General features: G+C 25.9%; 1 protein-coding gene and 1 long non-coding RNA gene across 2 annotated transcripts in view; one reads left to right on the top strand and one right to left on the bottom strand.

The window, feature by feature from the left end:
* LOC114131015 (FMRFamide receptor-like) overlaps positions 1-23,155 on the bottom strand; it is a 79,687-nt gene extending 56,532 nt beyond the window's left edge. The window contains exon 1 of the mRNA XM_027996138.2: positions 22,449-23,155. The gene's annotated coding sequence lies outside the window, so the exon portion shown is untranslated. The remainder of the gene's footprint in view (positions 1-22,448) is intronic.
* Positions 9,842-11,241, top strand: LOC126550752 (uncharacterized). The gene is made up of 4 exons (XR_007604793.1): positions 9,842-10,019; positions 10,103-10,320; positions 10,838-10,985; positions 11,081-11,241. It is a non-coding gene; the product is annotated as an uncharacterized LOC126550752 (long non-coding RNA).
* Positions 23,156-27,108: the final 3,953 nt, after the last annotated feature.

Below are 27,108 nucleotides of genomic sequence, written 5' to 3'. Positions count from 1 at the left end.
ATACGTCGTATTATATTAGTATAAGGCTTAGGAACAAAATTCAGTGCAATTTCCGCGGAACAATAATACTAGTTATAGATTATAATCAATATCTCTGGACCCTGGCGCGACGAAACGTCATGTCATCCGTTCTCGGGGATTACGATTTATGATCCTATATGGTGGCAAGTCAAGGTTAGTTTAGATTAGGTTAAGACACACGCCATATCATCTTTATTACACACATTCCGTGTAGTGATAGACAGTTATTCGCACACTTTAACTGCCATCGTATGGGCATTATTTTGGAATTTATTGGGTTTGAATATAAATTAATTTTCATGTATTCCTAATTTGAAAGTGTGAAAGCTCAGTCGGAACTCGGTAAAATAGTCACGCAACGCGGTGTATAGTGGTTTTTAGAATAATTTGTAGATACGATAAATTATTGTGGATTATCATCGCACAAGGTTTACTGTATTTACGTAATTATAACGCGTATGCGCGTGTTTGTAAAATCCAAGTTTAACTGGTTTTCATATTTCACGCCACTCCGTTCTTCGTGTATTTATTTCAATTTCGTATGATGTAGAAATCGATTTGACAACTTCAAACATATCCATATTACATACATTAATTATTAACACCTAATAAAAATAAATGTCATAAAAAATATATTTTTAATGTTAAAATCATATGATGATCGCATATTTAAATTTATCGTAAATGTGTCGTAAAACGTTTGATGTAGCAGTCGACGATTATTCTATAGTCTGTGCTACGATCATCACTTATTGGTATACGCTTCATTACAAACAACGATCGGGTGGCTCTAGTCTGAAATTTTTCACTCTAGAGTAGAATTTTGGTGAGGTGAAAAATTAATAATATCTCTTGAATGGAAACCTTCTTTTCTTTGCTATACACTTAAGTGTTTATAACGAAGAAGTTAATAATGTAATATGCGTTTTACATACACACAGTTATACGGTAAACTACAATAATTTTAACGAGTTTAGTCTGAAAATAATATCAAATTTATGTATAACAAATAATTTTATATTTTAATTCAAATCAAACATTGAAAATGTGTTATTTCACGGGTTATTCTTAATTGATGATCATTGATCAGTGTAAAACCGTTTTTCGGGGAAACTCTATATTTCTAAAATTATGATTGTGCATTTAAGCTTATATACCTACATTTTCAGTGGACAAACAGTTTAAATCCCACCACGGTTTCGAAATAATATACAAGGTGATTAGGTTTTCTGATTTTTTCTGATTTTTTCTGTAGTAGCTAATGTATTTTTATGTATAATTAAGGATTATTTTTTCAAATTATTTTTTAATCTTTGTAGCAAAAAGAATTTCCTACGTATACCATCCACTTCTTTTCAATTGAAAATGCTATTTTTTTAAAGTATTTAATAAATTACTATTCTAAAATATAAATTAAATTATTATTATTTATTTTCATTTAAAAATTGAAAGGTATACACTATACATACATGTAAATTAATACAAATATTTATGCTATAAATATTAAATATATATTTTTTATTGTTTTTTTAAACAATACAAATTGTCCTCAATATATACATTTTAATAGTTTAGAAACTCCGCGTTGAAATTTTGATTTAAAGTTTCATATTGGCTGTATAAAAGTACTTTTGATAGGCAAATCAAAATGTTCAAAAAATTATCTGGACAATAATTTACAGAAAAAAAAGTAGATTGATTTTTGTTTAAAAAAAGCTAGTGTCACTTTAGTTCACCCCTTCAAAAGCATAAAAAAATTCTTTAAAACATTGCCCTTAACTATACTTAAAATTTCTAAAAATTATAATTAAAATAAATGCATTATCGAAAGAGCTATAGATATTAGGCGGTAGGCATACTTGCTGAATCACCCTGTATGTGTTAAATTCAACACCCTTGTGGATTTGAAATTTGATATATGCTATACATCACACGTTTCTCAACTAACTTCAATGGTCCGATATCAATCGAGTTTTACGACAGTGGCAGATATTTCAGGTACTTATTAATTATTATAGTTAGAATAACCGCTACAAACATTATAATGTGTACACTCTAATTTATCTTTTGTTATAAGTACATATTAACTATCTACTAATTATATATAGTAAAGATTTAAATTATTATACTTTATTTTAGTTTGTATTTAAATTTATATAATTTATATACAAATATTATATTCTATTTTTTTTAGATTCTGAACGAAGTGATTGTTGATTTTACAATGTATGTATTTTTTTTGTGTCTGTGTATAGCATAACTTGTTGAAATAATGCTTCAATTTCAAACTTCGGGGGTGATTTTCGATGGCAAAGTCTATCAAATATCCTTGGTGCATTGTAGGGATCAAAAGTAAATATTTTCCAACGGTTTTCAAAAAAATCTTGAAAAACCAAAAATAAAGTGACGAAAAAACGGAAATTTTTACGAAAAGTTAGTTTTCTGCATAATCGATTTTTTTATATGGTTATAACTCAAAATCTAATCACTGTATACTAGAAATTTTCAGCGACTGTTTTTATTAGCGTTATCTTAATACATTCAAAATATTCAGGATTTTTTTTGAGTTATTCATAGACGACGGAAATTTTCGATTTTTCAAAGTATGTTTTTACAAATATCGATAAAAAATTTTATCGAAAAAGAAACGCGAAAATTTAATTCGAAATTTCTTATAAGTTGTTCTTATTGTAGTTAAAAAAAGATCAAAAATCGTTAGTCACGACTTTTTTTACAAGCATTTAATATTCAAATTAAAAATATGTCAAAATTGCGTAAATTTATAGAAATGTTTGTATTTTTATCTAAGGTTAAAATATTCAACAGTAAGTTTTCCATAAGTTATCTTTCAAATAGCTTTAGAAAAAACTTAAAGCGTCGTTATAAGAAAAATATTATGACTTAGGAGCGTTTGAATTTTAAATTTTAACGAAATTGAGTAACGATAACGATTTATCCTCGAACGATTTTAAATATTTGTTATTATTCAAAAAGTATAAGTCGTAGATACTTGAAAATTTCACCAGTTCTTTAGATAGGCATTTTCTGTACATAAATTCATTTCCAAAATAATTGGTTATTTTAATGTTATTTATAGGCGTTTGAAATATTCATTTTTGTCTTTTTTTTTATAAATATCAATAACATTTGTTTGGCAGTAAAAATACTTGAAAATTTAATACAAAGTTTTTCGTAAGTTATTCTTATAGTTATTAAAAAATTATAAGAATACGTAGGCAAAATTTTAGATTCTGAACGAAGTGATGAATGTATTGATTTTACAATGATGTGTGTTTTTTTTTTTTTGTTTTTTTTTGTGTCTGTGTACAGCATAACTAGTCGAAATAATGCTCTAATTGCAAACTATGGGGGTGGTTTCCGATGTAAAAGTGAATATCCTTGGTGCATATTATAGAGGTAAAAAGTTAACATTTTCCAACAGTTTTCAAAAAAATCGAGAAAAACCAAAAAAAAATGACGGAAAAACGCCAATTTTTACGCAAAACCAGTTTTCAACCAAATCGATTTTTTTTTATGGTTGTAATTCAAAAACTAATCACTGAAAATACTTGAAATTTTCACCAAATGTTAATGTCAGTAGTATCTGTATATAGTTAAATTTTCAAAAAATTTTGACTTTTTTTGAGTTATTTATAGACCGCTGAAATTTTCGATTTTTTTTAAAGTGTCGATAAAAAATTTTTGGATGACCAAAAAGTTTTGAAAATTTAATACAAGGTTCCTTATGAGTTGTTTTTATTGTAGCTAAAAAAAATTAAAAATTGTTAGTCACAATTTTTTTTTATAAGAGTTTATAGTTCAAATTTTTACGAAATCTGTCGAAAACGTGAAAATTTGCATGTAATTTTGAAGTTGAAAAATCATAAAATTTTTTTCTTTTATAACTAAGTTTTGAAAATTTGGTACAAGCTTCTCCATACATTTTTCTTCAAATATCTGTAAAAAAAACTACCGGATTCAGACAAAAAATTTTTATGAGTGTTTGAAATTTAAATTTTTACAAAACCGCGTTAAATAACGGTTTAGCCTCAAACGATTTTTGATATTTGTTATAATTCAAAAAGTATAAATCGTAGATACTTGAAAATTTTACCAGTTATTTAGATTGGCATTTTATTTACTTGATTTAATTTTAAAAATATTTTGAGTTTTTTTGAGCTATTTATAGACAACTGAAATTTTCAATTTTTCTGAAAATTATTTTTTGAAGGGTCGATAAAATTTTTTTGGCCCTATCAAAATACTTGAAAATTTTATACAAAGTTCCTCATATGTTATTCTTATAGTGATTAAAAAATTATAAGAATACATAGGCACAATTTTTTTTTATTAGCATTTGAAGTTCAAATTTTGACGAAAATTCGTCAAAATTATGAATATTTGCAAATTATTTTGTAGGTATAATTCATAAAAATGTTTGTATAGGTAGCTAAGAGTAGAAAATTTAATACAAGATTTTTCATAAGTTTAGCTTACAATAATTATAAAAGAACTTGAATTTTGGTGTATTCAGGCCATAAATATAAACCACCTTTTTCACCAACCACTGGAAATTATATCCTAGGCTGACAAATCATCTTCGTTCAGAATCGTTTTTCGTATACAATGATACCTATCATTGCATTCAAATTTAACCTACCCTAGTCCGAGGTCAACCCCACCCCCTAGTGTACAGCAGAACGGTACCCACTTGCCCGCTTTTTTTTTTTAATAGCGTTTGAAGTTCAAATATTGACGAAAATTCGTCAAAATCATGAATATTTGCAAATTATTTTGAAGTTATAATTTATAAAAAAAAATTTTGTGTAAGTAGCTAAGTGTTGAAAATGTAATAAAAGATTTTCCATAAGCTTAGGTTACAATAATTAATAAAGAACTTAAAAGTTGGTCAATTAAAAAATTGTATTCTTAGTTTAAATTTTTATTCACTTGTAAAATAATGATTTACTATCAAATAATTTTAGATTTTTATCAATTAAAAATTACTAGTCGTAGAAACATCTACTATATAGTTGTATAAATTGGCATTTTCTGTACATGATTTAATTTTGGGGTACTCAGGTCATTAAAACATAAACCACCTTTTTCGCTACTCTATTTAAAATAATGTAATATATTTTGTATATTATATCCTATAGGCTGACAAAATCGTCTTTATTCAGAATCGTTTTTCGTATACAATAATACATATGAATTTATAACTTCTATAATATATAATAGTAATCCATGTGGAACCTAATGTACAGCAGAACGGTACCCACTTGTCTTGATCTCGCTTTTTATTTTATTTAATATTATATATATTAAGATAACAGTTCATACTTTATTATAATTATTATAGACATTTAAAAATGTATATTATTTAATTGAATTAAACATTGGAATTACATTATGGATATTCGACTTTATAGCCAACGTTTTATACACAGTTTGAAAAAATTCTAAAATATTTTTAATTATTATTTCTATAGATGTGTATTTTTTAAATACAAAAAAAAACTATAATTAGATTCGTTATAACTCGCGTTTGGGGTTTTTTTATAAATATATATTATATTCTATATTGCCCTGCGTTTACATTTTTCTTATTGTCTGGTCAAAAAGCAAACAGTATTATGGTTGCTGTGGGAGGTGTATGGTCACGTAGAAAAACATTCGAAGCAGTGATTAAGTTAGATTAGCTATCTGGGTATATAAATAATAGTGGGTACTACTACAATAACTGAACAGTGCTCAAATAAATAGTAAGTTCACCTTTTAAAACTTAATTTGTATGATATGAAATTTCTTAGTTTTTCTTTGGAAAATGAGCTTAATTCTTTGAACAGAAAATTAAAATTATATCTGCTAAAAACATTTTTACTTATTTTTAATTTAAAGTCTTGAGACCATTGAAAAATTGTAGTTCTTAAAACGTAGGTATTTAAAACTTTATAATTTGTATTATATTAAGTTTAAGAGATAAACCCTTTTATAAAAAAGATTACCAAAATCACTAATAATAAACCACTAGACCGTATAATTTTAATAGTATATGAAATGGTTAATTAACTGTGGATTTTGGCAATTCGGCTTAAATTTTTGAATCTTGATCATGACTTCAGGTTTTCCTTAGACTTCCTTTATGGATTTAATAAAATATAAAAAAAAACTCATTGACTCATATTCAACATTAGACATAAATCATAATATACGATTCACCAAGCCTATGCTTATCCTATTTTTTTTTTTTTTTTTTTTTTTTTTAATATTATTAAATTCTGACTTAATGAATTTTCAAGTCTACTTTTAAAGAGTTATATTAACTTTTTGTGTGTAGATAATAGTATATTATATCAGATTAGACATAAACAAACACTTATTTGTTTTCGTAGTTTACTCTCGTTTTCGATATTCATACTTTTAAAATAAGATATTTAAATATTAAAGGTAATGAAAACAATAAAAATATACACACTATGAATTTTAAATCAAAATTTATTCACATATTTACAATTATTAATTTTTACTAACGAATAAATTGTTCAAAATTTTTTCCTTGATGTTCCAAACACGATTCCAAACATTAAATTACTAGGTATTTTCTCAAATTACGAAAAGAGTTAGTGTTTATTTATGCTTTAATTGTTTATAAACAGTTATTTAATAATATTGGAGGTATTATTTAAATTTTCGAGTATTAGTAAAAATTTAATTAAAAAAGACTATTTGTACATATTGAATTTCAACGTTAAATTTAATTTGCCAATTTCGTGTAATTATAAAACACCTTTTATACAAACATTTTTTTTAAAAAAATACTCTACCAGCTCTAATAAAAAAATAATATCACCATTTTAAAAAATTAGGTTGTATTGAGCGTGCCCGTATCAATAGGGTAAAAATTTGAAATTTGTCTGAAAGTATATCAGTGCTCTTTTTCATTCTCCGAAAACCATATTTCAATACAAGGTCATTCAGCTGAAACATTTAATGCTATCTCTTAGCGTGAACAGTATGTTACAGTACAGTATGTACATACATAATTTCAATATTAATTATTTTTGAGTCACATGTTGATAATAATTCTTTAGAGATATATATAGAATGAATAAAAATAAATTTGTGTTTGCGGATCAGACTTGAATTAACAAATTTAAAAAACCGTCATTAAATGTTCTTAAAATAAATCTTAAATTATTAAGGAGAAATTAAATATTTTTATTGAATGTGGTAGCAATATTTTACTTTAAATCTCATGAAAAGTAAATATATTAAACAAATATATATACATTGTACATAACATTATATATATAATATATGTAATAGTGTAAGTATATATTTTTTAATATATAGGTTAGCGGTATCAAATATTTACCTTAATCAAAAATCGTCTTGCAATAATGGATTATTTTTAAAACAATATTGAAAAGAGTATTCGTATTTTTAATTTTCTTTGTACATTTAAAAAGTAAAGAGGTATACCTATAATAATAAGTATACACATATACATTTTTATATTTTATCAATACTTTAAATTCTAAATATATACTTTTATTTCAATAAAATCTTTTGATAATAAGTACGTATATATTTATTCACGTGTATGAAATATTTTTTCCCAACTCAATCATAAATTATAAAATTAAACAAACAAAAATGTTTTACTAAATATTCAATACTATATTTTATATTAAATGACAATTTATACTTTATAAGAAGTATTGACCGATGTATGATAGAGCACATAAGATAAAGGGTACGTAACACATGCTTCTATAAATCATATACCAAATTGGTTTAAATTAAAGTAATATCAATTTTTTTTTAAGTCCAAATATTTGTTCTGTATGAGCTAGTGACTGTATTAGATACTTTGTACTTGCAATTTTCTGAAATAGTAATTATTATTTTTTCGTATTTAAAAGTATAACAGCCAGGTCACTTGTAACTTGTCAGTGCCTTTGAAGATGAAAACGAACAATTACAGCGTGTAATAGAATTTTTATAATTGTAAATATTTGTGGAATTCAGAATTATGAGGTTTACATTTTTTTCAAAAAGACAGCCTACATAATAATATATCCCAAGTGTTAGCAAGTTTTAAATGAATTGAAAAAAAAAGATTTTTTTTTAAGGTGAGATTTTAAACTTTTAAATACACATAAAAAAAATTATAAATTCTATAGATACAGTTATAGCTAATATAAGTAAATAACACGCTAAAATTAATTAATTAAATAAGGAATTAACTAATAAATTATTAGACTTACTCGATATAAATATCAAACTCATATCATAATTTACATAAGTAATTTTGCAAAAATCACAAGCTTTGCTTTTAAATGAATTTTAATATTATTTTCAGAATTTTAAGTATTAATTCACTTATTAAATATACTATTTTACAATGCTATATTACACTGAATAAAACTACATAATTAAAAAAAATAAACTAACGTAATACGCAAAAATAAAAATATTTCGATCATTTCTTCATCAAAATAGCTATTTTTTTACATCTATTTTAAGTTATAGGTACATTTTCCCTTAAGTTATGTTGTTACTTTTGAAGTTTTAAAACTAAAATGTAGGTGACTTAATTTATACGAAAAAAAAAAAGTTAATTGTATACAATATATTATATAATGTATAGGTAGTATACCGTTTTATAGATTTAATACATTACATTAATTATAAATTTCACCTACAAGGTGTAGTATTGAAATACGATTTTTATATTAAATTATAAGATCTAATTTCGGGTATTCACTATAATGTATAATAATATACTTGGTCAGTAGTCATATTAAAAAATGTAAACAGACCTACAAAATAGGTACATTTTCTTTGTGTTTTGTCCAATTTAGAATATGAAAATACAATTCTCTAACATCACAAAATGTACATTTCTTCATTTCTTCCACGTCAAATATCAAGTTCATGCATATAACCCAAAGGTATTATATTATTTACTGTAAAATCAAAGGCGTAAAAAATTAGACGGGGCCATCATAAGGTTTAGTCCACTTCTACGAAAACTAACTTTAATAAAAAAAAATATATAGAGCATGACTTTTGCAATATCTTAAAAGCACATATTAAGCAAATCTATTCATGTCTACTTATATATCCAAATCCCCTCGAATATAAAGTTATTTTTTCATCTTTGTAGTAACTAAATAATGATTAATCTAATTCTTATTTTTCATTATACTTAGAATTATTTTATACTCCAATTCAAAAACAATTGGCTTACGTGTTTTTCAAAGACATTACATTTTGTTTAACGATAAGATTATTTTGGATCGCTGCTACTTAAATGCCATACTTGATATTTTGATTGGTAAATGCATAAACTCTATTATATTATATTTCTGCGGACATACAGAAGTCTTATAATCGTTTTTAAAATAAAAAAGGAAAAATTCTTTGGGTAACTTTTTTTTTTTTGTTTTTAACGTCAACAATTTCAATTTAAGTAAATTCCAATCGGTTACACACGTAATGATAAAATTCATAATGTAGCGTACGAATAAATATTATCTATTAATTCAATTCATGTCCTAAAATGTCATCATATCTAAAAAGCAATAGTCTTATTAATCGTTTTGTTTAGTAATTTAATATATTATATATTATTAGAGTTGATAAATGATAAAAAATGTAAAACAGTTAAATATAATAATTGATCGCACATTTCTCGTTTGCAGTGAGTACGAAAGTTAAATAATTCAGTAAGGAATAGCCGGGCACGACCAAATTTGCAGGCTGTAAAGAAATGTATTGCATATATATGAAATGAATTAATCATCGAAGATAGTAAATCCCTAATGCGTGGGTGACCGAATTGACGTCAGCAACGAACGTACACCTTTAATATGTATTCTCGCGGTGGTGTTGAGTGGTCGGACCCCCGAAAGTGTGTACGAACGTAACGATTTTCAACTGTAATTATTAGATACGACGATGGACGTTTATACCGTATTTGTAATGAAGTAGGTATATACCAATAATAATATATTGTCTTCGCTATTTAATTTATACAAATACTACACTCCCTCCGTGTTTGACAATCAAGGCGCAACGAAAAGGCTCCGTAGTTGGCCATTTACTTAACGCAAATTCTATTGAGTGCATCGACTGCGGCGCTAATGACTATAATGACTGGGACTGCCTCTACTATATATCATTTGTCGAACGATTTGATGACTTCGTAATATAACGATCAGCTATTTTACATTCCCCGTATCGATCGTTTTCGTGGTCAGGTTTCGATTCCATATTGACACTATACAGGTAGGTATATATATTTTTCAAGTGTTCAGAAAAGTTTGAAAACTCTTAAATTTATGAAATCCCAAATTAATATTTTTCAATTTCAACGATTAACCGATACACAACAGTAATAACAGAATAACTAAATGAAAATCGTAAATTAAAAATATTTTGACTTGGTTCATTATGGTATGCTAGTTATGATACTTATCGATTTTTATTGTGTTCAAAATTCAAACAGCATCCATAAATTATTTTCATGATTTCAATATTTAAGTATAACATTACTTATGTTACTATCGATCACGTTTAAAATAATATTATATGTTAATTTTATCGATTTTCAAAGAATAATTTACTCATTTACTCAAACGGAGGTTACATGATTATCTTACGCTAATCAGTGTATATAGGTACTCATTGAATAATTATACGAGTTAATTATATATTTGGACTTACTTTATTTTCTTTTGATAAATGCAATTTTTTAAACAATAATAACTCATGTTATTTGAAAAATGTTTTTTTGGTATTTTAGTATCACCTAGATCATATCATCATACACAACTATATAGATAATATATATTTATAAATTCTGAGTTCGAGGTGGAGGATCGTCGAGTTGAAGTAAATGAACCCCTTGGTTGAAGTCACGGAGTATATGCAATGTGTTACTACCCTTGTGCGTAAGTTTATAGCTATACAATTTTAACTATAATACTTTTAATATACATTAAACATTTAATATTGGAAAGTAATGTAATATTTTATTATTATTTAGTATATGTATTTTATTTACTTGGTTGAATGCTTACAAACATATTTCATGGTTTACGGTCCGTCAACGCACAATGTGTAAGCTTTATTTTGTGTACAGAATATAGAGGTAAATTTAAATATTTAATATCTTAAATTATGATATTGTGAAGCGATATGGAATCAAGTAGCAGGTACTTAAATTTAAATATGTTTATATTTTCAATGTATGACATCGTGTTCTTTTTAGTTAAAAAACGTTTTGATTGAATACTACGAGACTTTTAGTTCGCTCTAGGTTGAATATTATTTAATAGAGTATTAATACCTAATATTTTTTTGAAATGTATGATAGACTCATAAATATAAAATTAAACATAAAGAAAAAAATTTCTCAAAGAGTACCTAATAACTATTATTAACGTATTTAATTCAAACATATAAACTCAACAATCTAAGTATTTCTATTATTTAATTATTATTATTATTACTCATTGTTCAGGATGACTTATGGTTCTAAAAACGTAGTAATAGCTATGGTTTTAGACAATACGTAGAAGGTAGTATTATCGAGAAAGTTAGTAATTTTACTAATGCTTGCGAACAACAAATAACTTAGAAATACTGATTAAATCAGTAATCAGTGATTATAAAATAATAACGTAGCAACTATACTATAACTATAAAATCTTACGTGGAAAATAATATGTGTGACATTTCATACTGCGAGAAACAGAAAATATTTTTTGGAGTATTTCGAATGGGTAAATAAATGATAAAACTTTATGAGTATTTATTATTCTAATGATCAAAGTAGGTAATGAACTAACACTCTGGAGAATACCTCAGTGCAATCTACTCAGTTCATCGAAACTTAAATTTTAATTTCTAAACTTATAATATTAATTAACTATTTATTCGAAATTCGATTAACTTTTCAAAATACTCCAATAAAAATATTCTGCTTAAGAGTATAAAATTAAAAAATAAAAACAACATTTGTAAAATTATAATGATAAAATTTTTTTTCAAAAAGTTAAATATTCAAAATAATATCATTTTAATGGGTCATTTTTGTTAAAAATTTATTATAATTAAAATATCAAAATACTTGTATTTATCCATAACCATAAAATTTATGTTGATGGATAAAATAAATAAATAATTATATTATATATATTATAATATATTTTACTTTTACTATAAGAACATCCTAATACGTAATAGAATTATTTTTTGTTTTTTAATCTGTATGATAAGGTCATGTTTAGTATTTTTCTTAAGACAAAAAAAAAATCACTAAACTATTTTTAACAGTTTTTTGTCTTAAATTATTTGAATTGATTTTTGGTTTATTTCAAATACTGATTAGTAAGTATTGCATATTATAGTACCTAACTATAAATGACCCGCGCTCTGAACAAAATGCACTTTTCCTTTATTTTCTATAAATTTTCAAAATTGTATTCATCATTTATTTTATTTTTCTAGTATGAATATTATTTGTATTTTTTAAAGTTATTCGTTCTAAAAAACCATCTCAACATAAAATATTAAAATATCCAACAGTATAAAAATTTGTTGGTGTTTCTTTTGATTTTTCCTTGGAATAGAGCATATTGTACATAAATATTTGATATTTTACTATCTTATTATATATAGAAAATATAAAATTCTTATACCGATTTCTACCCTGCCTTTTCTGCCTTTTATTATTTATTTGATTCAAGTTATTTTTTGACGAAATTTTGAGATGACCTACTGTAACTTGAATCTTCTTACCTGGAGTGAATCGCTACGTCATGTACTTTATTGTTTTCCATCTCATCATTTACTTTTTTAGATTAACCGCAATTTTTATTCAATTGTATTTAAATATTTGATTGTGGATACTTACGATAATACTCAGTTATAAAATTATGTGAATACGTTACTGAATACAAATTCTACTTCATTTAAAATGTTTAATAATATTCAATTTTATAATAACTTCATCCACGGTATTAGTTTTTGATAAATGTATGTGTCTCTTCAAGAAATATATAATGTATAGTATAGTATATTTAACGTTCAGGATATAACCTTAGCTGTAACTTAAACCGCTTTGTGCCATTATCATTTTCTTTAATCATTGTCAGCGGCAAAATATTTAAATATGCCTTTATACGAGCCATAGTATAGTAAGTTCAATGAACGTCTGCTATCATAGTATAGTTTTGAGTTACCAGCCTATTTAACATTTATAATTAATTTGAAATCATATAATTTATACTTATTTACGCATATAATTATTTAAAAAAATTGCTTTGGAAATTTAAAAACTAAGTTTTTTAATTGTGAATCTATAATACGGTATTTTCAAAATACAATATTTTCAGCATATAAAGGTACATCATTAAAAGTTATGATTTCTTTAGATTTTTTTTTTTTTTAATTTTAGACAGAAGTAGTACCAATATATTTAAATACACTACATTGAATTTACTTTTTAAAATGTATAATATTATGTACTCAAAACGATAAGTTTAGATAACCGAATATATCAAATTGAGAAGAGCATATGGCATATTCACACGGGTTGATTTGTACCACTACAACATGTGAGTACTAAAACAATAATCATTATAATGCGAGTTTCAGTTATTAACCATAAATGATAAAATTTTGATTTGTGGGCTTCGTAATTATTTTCATACTAACCAAGCGTACATAAATCGCGATTAATATGGGTCACGCGTATTGTAATAATCACGATTAACATCACAACAAGTACTTTGTAATAATCGTTACAACTTTATATCCATATACAAATCTGAACGGTATTTTCGAATTTTGATTCCATAATATTTTATTATGTTTTCATATTATTATAGTGTAAATAATGTATTTGAGTGTATACTTCCAACGAACAAACTGTAAACGCATGCAAGCTGGTAGGTACCTCGTAAATAGGTATATAATATGTTTACTCGCTGCACGAATGATATTACACGTAATGTGTTATGTGCCATCAGTGTGTGTGTGTGTGTGTGTGTGTGTGTGTGTGTGTGTGTGTGTGTGTGTGTGTGTGTGTGTGTGTGTGTGTGTGTGTGTGTGTGTGGCGGTAAGTTTGTAAAACGAATATTGTCAAATTTTCGGACGCAGATTTCTAGAGACAGATATTATTAGTAAAGGAAATTGGACTGTTGATGAAGCTTAGATGTGCGAATGGACGTGAGTATGCTCTTCCCGCGGGAATATTATTGTCATCCAACGTAGCATTATAGTTATAGTTAAAGGTATATGGTTCACCTATAATATATATATTTTCGGATACAAATTGAACTGACATATATAATTTACCGTTTATTATAGTTTTCGGCGAGGGCGCGCCGCGTGCGTATAAAATGCGATGGACAGTGTGGGCTGTGCGTTAGGGCTGTATACAACCATCCGAAATTTAATATACTCAATTCGAATAAAACGCTATCGTCGGATTCCGAAGATTTTTCCGCACATTCCAGTTGTAGACGAACCGCTATATATCATATGATTTTATAGCGGTCGTGGTCACTGTCACCGCCGTTACCAGCAGTTATTATATTATCCAGTTTTGTTAAAAACCGCCAATGGCCATTCTTCAAAAATATTTATAGGTTGGCCCAATAATCACCTGTGCTGCGACTACGCACAATTAGGTTGGGTAGTGGATCTCCATTTCGTATACGATTTCTATTTTAAACATATCATCATTTATAGATGGTCGTTATAATAATCTCTGGCTCGTATTTCCGAAAATGATGTAATGAATTAAAATACCTACTTTGATTTGTTTCATACGTAAGAGTTTATTACATTTGATAAGCTAACTGCCCTTAATAAGTTGTCGACATATGATTGAATACCTATATCGGCGAATTGTTCATTAGTGTTATGATTGTGTCCATCATTAAATACTTACTCTTTAAAATTATTATATAATTATTAATGTTTCATTAATTTGCCATTTTCTGTATAGTTTAAGTCTTTTATTATAAATTTAATGTTAATACTGTACTTGTGCCCTCGCAGGCATTCATATAAATAAATAAATATATACTATTATTATGTACGAAGTAAGTACATAAATACACATAATATATATATATAATATGATTAAATACAAATTGTATTATAACTTGAATGCATTCAGAGAAACTTATAATGTTTATGGTACGATTGGGACGTGTTAGTAAGGAATATGATTTCATATAACAACCTACATTGATTATTTTTTAAATTAAATTTCTAAAATAAAATTATTATTTTCGTCGAGCAGAATGATGTATTAATATTTTGAATAAGAATATTTTTGAAAGTGACAATTTCTGTATTCTCAAAATGATTCTGAACGAATTAACTAAAAATGATAAAATAATATGATAAAATTTGTAGTCTTTGTTTAATTATTTTTATGCATCAAATTTGTATTCATAGAGATTGAATAATGTATTAGTAAAAGTAAAACATGGAACATTTTAGTATAAAGAATATCACAAAGGACAATGGATAAGTCACAGCGGGTATTACTTCAGTAAATGGTTACAAAACATTCATTACTTAAATTTATTCAGTAAAATTTTGTTTCGACAAAGTTATAACTAAATAAATTAAGATTAATCATTAATATAAATTAATTAACTTTTTTCAGTTGAAATTGTGTTTGAACTAAGAATGCTATATTATAATTTTCACCCCTAAGATCTCAAACGTTAATGAAGATATTAAATAGATAAATATAAATAAATTATATTTTATAATTGAAGTACAAATCAAGCATTAACTCTGGATTATCATTTTTACGGTAATTACTCAATCATATTTTTTTATATTTTTTTTTTTCAAAATTAAACTTTTTCAGAAAAAATTTTTATTTATTTTTTTCGAAAGTGAAAAATTTGATTTGCTATAGTAGATATTCAGAATTCACATGTATACTACTTTTACGGAAGTTGGTCTTTTTATACCAAAAAAATCGTCTATACAATTTATTTAATAAATTATAATCTAAAATTATTTTAAACATAAAGTTTGTCTAAATATACTGAAAATTTTATTATGAATAGTAAATAATAATAAATATATACTGGTGAGAAGTTCCTAAAAATAATATATTTAAAATTATTTTACCATAATTAAAGTAATTATTTTTCATTTAAATAACCAATTTTGTTCCAATTCACATAGCACACTTGGGTACCTAAATATAGTTTTATTAAAGAATAATGAAGAAAAATGTACAAATCACTCTTTAATATTCACACACACACTTGATATTAATATTATATCATATTTAAAAAAAAAAATTGTAAATACTTAATAGAAACCTGTATTGATCTTGTTTTAATCTATATGGATTTTGTGGCATATCTTATCCGAAATCTCATTATAAAATACATTTAAAAAAAAAAATTGTAGGTTTTTGTAGGGTTCTTGATTTCACTTCAATTCCGAAATATTATAAGTTATTACAATTTATAATTTTAATTTTATGAAGATTGAAATTTGTCACTTTAAATTATATTATTTAAAAGTAATTAAAATTATCAAATGCAAACTGCAAAAATATTATATACAAGAAACAGCTTTTTAATACTTGGGAGTTTCATTAAGAGGCAGTCAATTGTATTATAACTTAAGCGTTGTCTTATCTGTACACATGATTCATTCTTGTGTAATCCTTATTATTACATTGTTTTGAAAAAGATCAACTCCAGAAAGCGTTAAAATTTCTCTTTCATTTAGTGTTAATATCTAGTGTTGTTGTTTCAGTGACCTTTTATAATTTTAGTTAGACATGTGTGAATAATTTCTCTGAAACATAACACTAATTGTTAATTAATAATATTATTAGTTAAATGTTCATAATATATTTAATTATTTATAATATAATTTAGAATATTTATATATATAAAGTAAAATTTTATGAAATAAAACGAAATTTAATAACTATTAATAAGCAATAAGATTGTTGTACAATATGTACTATTGCAGTTTAATTATCTTTTAAGATTCTACTAAAATTAAAAATGAATTAGGTAGAAATTACTAATTATCATGTTTTAAATATAATGGTATTTTATTTAATTAAGTAATTTTATTCAATAATATAGTTTATTTTTACTCCGAAATAACACAAAAAAATAATAGTTATAATAAAATCCGGTTTTTTTGATTAAAATGTATAGTTTTTATATTATTTTATTTATTTAATACTTAAAGATTTGAGATTTTTCTTTTTTTCTTTATTAATTTTGAATTTTATACATTTTAGAGTAGTAAAAAAGCTCAAAAAGTTTTTCATGTGGAACCCCTGTAATAAGTTGAAAGCATAAACTTAACTTTAAAGAGATAATTTGCCTAATGTTTTAAATAAAATAACGAAAAGCATCACGAAGAAACTGAAAAGTATATTTTATATAGAAACAACCACTAATGATATGAAATTTTGAGTTAACCAAGCTATTTTTAAATTTAAATTCAAATACGACAATATGTCACCAAATTCCCGAGTTTATAAAATGCTTTTTTTTACTTATCTACAACCGGATTAATTTTTACTATGTCTCTTATTTCAAACTAAAAGAATAATGTTATTAGTATTACCTACAAAACTCGAATCACTCAAAACCGAAAAATTTAATACTCAAAGTGTCATACAACAAGAAGAATTAATTTATGAAACTGGTAAGAATATTTTTACATGAACTTTTTTTTAATTTTGGTGATTTAAAATACATAACCCAATAAAGAAGATTAAATAATATTTCTTTAATATTTCAATATGACATTTTATTGAATAATTTAGAAGCAGCAATTAAATTAAAACTTTACAATTGATTAAAAATTGGATTACTACCAAGATCTCGATAAAAAAAAAAAAAAGTACTAAGAAAAATATATTTAATTTAATTAAATATTATATCTAATAGTCTAAAATTTATCATAAATATTTTGAGTAATCCTATTGTAATGCAACTAAATTAGTTTAATTATTAATAAATACTAAAATAATCTAATCGAAACATAAATACTGAATTCGTGGTTTTTAAACTTTTCTATAGCTTTTTTTTACTACGTCCAGTTGATTTTGCTTTTTAAAACTACGTATTAAAAAACATTTTAAATATTATACTAACTACTTTAAGGGTTTAATACGTTAAAAATGTGAAGTATAAATTTTCTTAAAATTTTAAAATAATATAATAAAATATGTATAATATAAATTATATAATTATAATTTATTATTATTTTATGTTATTATTACTATATGGTAAAAAAATGTGAACATAAATAATTAAACAATTTACATAAATCATTTTAAAATATGTACAGTATATAATTGATATGTTATAACAAATGCATACAGATTAAAAAAATAATTGTATTGGCAAATAAAGGTGTATAAGTGTATAAAACATCTATACCTAATATTTTTATATCCGGAGATAATCGAATATTTGAGTTATTAAGGATTCGTTATTTTTATAAAAACAAAAAAAAAATTGTACATTAACTACTTTCAAAAAAAAAAAAAAAAAAAACAGGACATACTAATAAAATATATTTAAAATATTTCCTTAAGTACAATAAACACTTAAGCAAATAGCAAGTCTATATATTTAGAATTATTTTTAATACTTGAGCTTAATGACGTTTTCCATTTATATACTTTTATTTAAATGCATTAATTTAATAAGAATGAATGTGGTTGAGAAAAAAAAAATAATAAACTAAACCTATTTATTTAAATTGTAGTCTAAAATAACTGTGTCAAATAAATATTACGGGTATTATAATAAAATGAATAAATTCTACTTTTTAAAAAAAATTATAATACTTCATGATTGAAAATAATTAAATAAATATTAAATCGTACGTTCTTGTAAATAAAACACGTAATTATTTGTAATATAAAATTAATATATTAAGTTAATTATATATTATACTAAAGTAAAAAATACTACCTCATTAATAATTTATTATATTTGTACTTATCTATATTAAATCAATTATATTATATAAATGTATGAATAATTAAGTCTCTTTTAGTACTTACTTCACTTATTTTACAAAACAATTTTAAATAAATAATACATCTTTATTTTATATGTATTGTAAAACAAGTTAAGCTAGCTTACTGGGATAGGTATTATGAATACTTTTTGTAAAAAAAAAAAATAAAGAAAAATATGATGCCATTTTTTGTGGGATCATTCAAGTCATTAGTTGTAAAGGTCTATAGATATACAAATATAATATAATATTATTTTAGATCGTATTGACAGTTTTTCAATAAATGCACTAACAGGCATGGTTAATGCTTTTTCAATATTTCAAAATTGTATATTATAAGACTCAAAAACATTACAATTTATATAATTGTTTTGTTATAATACAAAATAAATAATATATTTTATGATCAAAGAATATTTAATTCCTTTTATTAATACTATTTTTTTATTAGGTCATCGTTATTTAATTATAATTGTATAACAATTTCAAACAATAATAATAAAATATAATAAAGATTGAGGGGTTTCTGTTTATTTTTGTCATTACATTTTATCAGTAGGTACCCAGCAAGACAAGAGCATATAATTAAATATAGCATAACGTAAAATAATATGAATTTATATAACGTATTATAAAATTCGTATATTTTTTTTACCCGGCAGTAAGATATTATAGTTGATTTTTTACACGATTAATACTTGTTATCATTGGAAAATGTCCAATTTAAATAAAACTGTGTTTAAAGATTCTAATCGTGTTAAATAAAATAAGAAAAATGTGTCATATTTATATAACAGGTACAAACAAGTACGTATTTAAGTACAAGTATATTCAATTTATTTATACTGTGTTTTAAAACTAATTTATTTGTCCAGGAATTTCTAAGAAATCTACGAATACTTTTTAGAAATTAAGCTTATTACCGATCAAATCGCATACCGACATAAGCAACATTATGGTAAATAACAACTAAAATAATTATTATAGTATTCAATATAATATAATATGGTATTTATAAATTACTGAACGCATTGTTTTATTTTGGTAATTTCATATAATTCAATAGTTATATGCCCTCCAAGATTACATTTCAGTTAGTTAAAGTAAGTTGTTTTGTACTCTGTATGTACTTTGTCAACGTATTGTTCTAAAATTAAAAAGTACTATTAGAGCATAATATGACATCTGGAAAATATTATAATATTATATAAATAATTATAATACAATACAGACATCATTAAAAATTTGAAAAATATGTATTATTATTAGTTACTTATGAATAAGTACTATGTGTATATTATATTTAATATTTATAGCCAATGTACTATAATATGGTGCATAATATATCGTTTAATATTTTAATTTATACTGTGCGTTTAAACTGTTTAAAGAATGACGCGTTATTGGAAGTTTTGTAGCAATCTTATAAAATTACCATCATTTCTATTGATCAATACATACAGATAAGATTAACGAAGGTAATTTACATATTTGAAACAAATCCTTTGATATACATAATCCCTAATCGATGTTTACCCAAGTTATAAACACAATCTGATTTGGAAATACGTAAGACTGCTGATAGCCGGGTAGTAAGTTTTTTTTTAATGAAAAATACAATTTTAATTAATTGTAAAATTGTATTAAAAAAATGTACACACATATAATATTATTATGCATTAGTGCATTACTGAAGACTTAATTATTTTTTGTGCTTACTTTTATAGTTATTTACAATATTACAATAAGTAATAATAAAGTATAATCTCATATAAAATCTATGTTTAGTACATACATGCTATTGAATGAGTAGTTTACTTATTTATTACTTATTAATTTATAGTTGTTACACGTTTATATATATATATATATTTAATTAAATTATTTGCCATGTACTTCCTATATAATTTTATAATGTCAATAAAAACTCGTGTTAAGTCATTATTATTATTCAAGTTACGTAAGCAATTACTAATTTATTTTTATCTTAAAACAGCATTAAAAGACTTGTCTAGTACAATCAGAAGTCTGTTGACAAGTTTATTATTATATTTTTTAATTAAAATCTCATTAAAAAGTAATTCATAACAATTAAAATACTACCCACAAAAACCAAAAATTCTTAAGTTATTATTTTTGTTATCAGTATATTATTTTGATCAATGAATATGAGAGTAAACAATACGGTTTGTAAAAACTCAACATTCAATTAAATCATAAATTTAAACGGAATCAACATTCAATAGTAACAATTATTTACCTAGCATTATTATTATAATATTATTATGACATCTTATAACTTTACTTAAAAAAACTACACAAATATGAAATTGGTTAGATTTTACCTACATATCATAAAGAAAAATTATGACCATTGTTGAATTATAAAATGTATAAAATAATTTATTTCTTTTCTTCGATTATTCAAAAAAAAAAAATGCATTATAATATATTATATATTACATAAGTTATTCGTGTAAAATAAAATAAGTTTCTATAACATTATAATGTATAAAGCAATACCTTACAATGTCCATATGACATTGACATAGGTACATTGATAAATTGAGATTTGAAAAGTTGAAAGTTGAAAAAATAGAAAAACAATGACAAACCGCGGGTCCGTCCCTACAAAATATATCATCTAAATCATATTATAACACATTGTAACTGTATAAGTAGGTATCTCATCGCAGGTAAAAATGTATATACGCTTATATATACATATATACATTTATTCAGTAGTATTGAAATCTGTAACCAAGCAAAACCATTCGACATACCTATTGGAAGCATTTCAGACAATTACTTTATGATTAATTGCTGGATGACCATAGTATACGAGTATGTATCTATTCTGACCTAACCTAAATTTGCACAACGACCCATTTATCCTCACACACAAAAAACTAGCGAACCATTGTTATTACAATAAAACGTGGTGAAAAAATGTTGTAATTTCCCAAATATCCTCCCTCGGTAATTATTCCTGCGACACCAATAGATGGCGAAAAAGAAATTGGCTAAGTGACTCCGTGACAAACGTATAATAGGTATCATAATATAATTACAAAGAACTTCTCGAGAAAAAAAAATAAAATTATATTACACTACAATATAATAATATCTACTAATGGGTAGTAACCCCCTGTCTCGTGTCTTCGCGTAAATTATTTTCTCTTCGTCGTCCCTCTACAATGTAGAGTACTAGAGTCTACGTCTAATCGTCGTGCGCTCATTATCAGTATATATATGAATATAGATTTCAAACAAAATATATAAATATAAATATAACATACCTAATATATAATATTATTAAAATATTCAGAAAAATATGTGTCACACACATCACCACTTACCTGTCCAACATTTTAAGGAAACATATTATTATGTAATATATACGATGCGTGTATGACACGCGGCTCGGTCTGGGGTTACGGATATGGGGGGAGGGGGTTGGATGACAGCCGGTCCAGCGGGAATAGAATGTGGGGGGGACGTAGGAAAACCGAACGATTTAAAAATATTGCGTTGTGATGGACGCGCGTTACGCGGGCGAACACGGACGACGACGACGGACGAATATCGTGCGCGCAAACTTAATAATATAATATATTGTTTTATTAAAATATTATACACACATAATTAATATCACACGAGTACGTGATTAGAGGACAGTATCGCGTCTCCGGCGGCGGCGAAGTGTGTAGGCAGCAAGCGACGATCAAATCACCGCGTGTCGTCAGCGCGGACGACGAACGCGCGAGTGTCCGTGGCGTGTGCGTACGGAGTGGCGTTATATTATTATTATTCAAATATACCATATAGTACGCGGCGGCGCGTCAGTGGCGGCGGCGACACACGACGACGCGACTGCCGGCGACGGCGGACCGGTCGGGGCGCGAGTACGCGTGTGCTTTAACGTCGCGGCGCGCGCGTGTGGTGTCCACACGTCACGGCCTATCGCCGGCCGACCGACCGAACGCCGCCGCCGCCTCGTACATACCGTGTGCAGCGACTTCGGCGTCGTCCGATCATAATAATAATAATTAAGATTACGAAGATTTATTAATAATATTATATTTTATTTTATATTTATCGAAAATATTTTTCCACTCTATCGAGTAATAATAATTTAATATAATCCTCTAAAACAAACGTCGGTTAATGTTGGGGGCGGATATATTATAAGCGCGCGACGATTCGGAAATAATATCGAACGTATATACGGTTTATATTAAATACGTACGATTTTGGTTGGATACTATATGGAATCGAAATTCGGACTGGTCCGTTTTCCTCCAAAGACGTGCAGATACCATTTTCCTAAAAGAAAAACAAATTAAACATTATATGAAAAATTATTTTACTTTTTGTAATTACGTACGTATCTAGAAATGTCTCCGTTTTGCATTTTAATAATTGCATTGTCGATTGCTTCACGACTTTTGTTTGTAGTCTTTCAATTTTTCCGGAGCACCTATGAATACTTCTTATTTTACAATAAAATATATTAGTGTAATTTGCTTCATAATGTTGAGCCACACAAATATGTTAGGTTTTCCCTTAAAACAAATTTCTTTAAAATGTAAATGGAATGACTCAAATAATCACATGCATTTGCAGGTATAGTTATTAATAATGAAGATAATGATTCTACCCAAATAAGTGATGGAAATATAGCATTTTTTGAAATAAACGTGTTTGTTAAATAGCTAGCATACTGGCTCATTCTATTATCGTTAGGTATAATGCTCATAAAATCTTCAATAAAACATAAAAAAAACTTCTCGTGGAATTAGAAATGTGAGCCCAAACGTATTTCTAATCCAAGAACCAATTTCAGAATTTTATTGGAAGAAAATAGACATAATTTTAATCGAAAATAATCTGGAGAAAAATGGAAACCAATTTTTTTTTTGAGAAGGAGGAGGAGGAAAATGGACAGCGAAGAAAAATAGTATCTCATTTTTGGAGGAAAATGGCTAGACCGACTAGTCAACTAACAGTAGTTGTATAGTTTTTTACACGATGATTGCTATTATTTATTTATTCGATTTGATTTCGCTATAGAACATTGCACCGAATAAGCTCGGGGGATATAGAAGCCCAGGGTTATTATATATACCTATATTAAAGATACGTTTTGTTCGTGACATCACGATATGATTCTTAGATATAATATTAGTAGTTATAATAAGTCACGATATAAATCGATAGGCACGGTGACACATCATACACGAGATATTACATATTATTTTATAATTTAAACATTAAAGCTAAATAAAAATTGTAATGTGAAAAAATAAGGGAAAATATACGACACGCCAAAAAATGTATATAAGAATAAATTATTAGTGTTGACTTCAAAAATAAGCCATCTAATAAAATTATTTTTGATATATGTAGTGGTAATTTGTTTAAATCTTCTGCGGGAGTAAAATAAAGTAATTATACCTATTATATTATAGTTATACGTGGAATAATCCGTAGCACTGCAGGCAACACTTAGGTACGATATTATTTTCCAAGTCAATTTCACTGTTATTTATTTGAACGCGTTTGTCAGTTTTTACGTTATTTAATATTTATGTATGTTTATAATTTATGGGTATAATAATAATAATACATAGACACGGTTTTGAAATATTTAAGACTCGAATAGCTATTACCTATACATTTTTACAAGTCGATCTAACAGATATTATATTTTTTAATTTCACGATTGAAAGTATAAAACACTTTATTAAATTATTTGATACGTGGTTCACAACTCTCATACTTGTCTCTTCGACAATACGTACCTACATAATAGTCGATATGTGACGATCTCACAACACTTGTTATTTCAATATACTTTAGGGAAATACTTAACAAAATTGAGCGTACCAAAAAAACGCAATAAACAATGATTATTGATAATTATTACAAAAAGAAAAATCAAATGTTTAATACATCTGGTATCACGGTACTCAGAGTATCAATTATTTGTTATTTATTTATTTTTGTTTTCCATACCTACAAAGTATATACCTATAGTATAGTGTATTCAGGTGCCGATTCTTCAATGACTTAATTAATTTCATGTACTAAAATTAATAAACCGCATTCATTAATATATTTTTAACCGATTTTTTTGAAAAGTCTGCCTTTTACATGGGGAAAAACATAGTGTTTTTTTAATTATCCTTGTAACGTAATTAAAATTAGTATATTTAGAAAAATAAAAAAAATAATCTTTCTAATCTTTTTATTTACCGTTTGTATACAATTAAAATATGAATGAGAACGAAGCACTAGTAAACCTGACTATTGTAGCCTACAGGCCGTAATATAATCTACGCGGTGTCGCAGTTATTGTGCAAAAGCGTGTTGCGATGACGTGATGTTTTATAAAGAATACATTTATTTTGTTTACGCTCTACCGTTCGGCGGGCTCCCGGGATCGCCGATAATAATAATAATAATAATTATTATATTTTCGTATAATGTCATTTTGTAGGTAGGTATATTGGTATATATATTTATAATAATACGTCGCATCGCGTACGAATAATCGTAAACAAATCAACGGCGGCCTCGTTCGTCGGACCAATAATAATAATTTTATGTGGAATTGAGTTCGCACGTGCGTCATAAAATTATCGCATCATTATTATACTGTGCTATTAGTATTATAACAATAACGATATAATATTTTAACGAAACGCGTAAAAAATCGTGTTGTGCGATAACAAAAAAATTAACGACAATACGATCGAGAGACGAGGCGCCGCGGGAGTTGCCACGAGGCAGTCCGACAAACGATGACGATCGTCCAGACTGCAAATTCTGTCGGCGACGGCACGCGACCGACCGATTTTCTTACTCGCGATTCGCCCACTTTTTCCCGGTATCGCCGTGTAATAATAGTAATGATATATATATATATATAATAAATATAATTCTTACGCTGCGCGCGAGACATTATACTCTCGCGTATCGCTGTACAACGTAATAATAACTATGGCCGAGCGATTTGGCACCTCGCGACGTTTCGTATCCTCCGCGCGGATGTTATCATAATAATATGTCGTGACGATTTCGTGAACCGATTGCGGCTTTTTCACACACATTTTGACGTATGAAAATACTTCGCAAAACGGCCGCTTTTTTCCGTGAAAATGAGCTGTGACATCGTGTAACACGCTATGACGTAATCATTAATCATTATTTGAAATAAAAAAAGTTACCGCTCATAATTATTGTTTTGAATTAAAGCGTTTTTTTCTACTTCGGGGTGCTCATTGTAAACTATACTAATCCCATTAGAAAATCTGTTATTATAATAGTAGATACGAGTAGGTACATTAAAACAAAAAAAGCGGTTAAGTGGGTACCGCTATGCTGTAGGTAGGTACATTAGGTGCCCTGTGGATCACTATTATTATATGTTATAGGAGTGTTAAATTTGAATCCAATGATAGGTGTCATTGTATACGAAAAACAATTCTGAACAAAGATGATTTGTCAGCCTAGGATATGATTTCCAGTGGTTGGTGAAAAAGGTGATTTATGTTTTAATAGCCTGAATACACTAAAATTTAAGTACTTATATAATTATTGTAAGCTAAAGTTATGAAAACTCTTGTATTACATTTTCAACTCTTAGCTACTTACACAAAATTTTTTATGAATTATACCTACAAAATAATTTGCAAATATTCATGGTTTTGACGGATTGTTGTCAATATTTGTACTTAAAATGCTAATAAAAATATGCGCCTATGTATTCATATAATTTTTTAATCACTATAAGAATAACTTATGAGAAACTTTGTGTTAAATTTTCAAGTATTTTGACTCGGCCAAAAAATTTTTATCGACACTTCAAAAAAAAAAGTTTTAGAAAAATTGAAAATTTCAGTTGTCTATAAATAGCTCAAAAAAGTCAAAATATTTTGAAAATTGAATCATGTAAAGAAAATTCCAATCTAAATAACTGGTGAAATTTTCAAGTATCTACGACTTATACTTTTC

The sequence above is a fragment of the Aphis gossypii genome, chromosome 3 (genome assembly GCF_020184175.1).
Source record: "Aphis gossypii isolate Hap1 chromosome 3, ASM2018417v2, whole genome shotgun sequence".
In the NCBI taxonomy this organism is placed as follows: Eukaryota; Metazoa; Arthropoda; class Insecta; order Hemiptera; family Aphididae; genus Aphis; species Aphis gossypii.
Note: the sequence above shows the minus strand (reverse complement) of the source record. Positions and strands in the feature narration are given on the sequence as shown.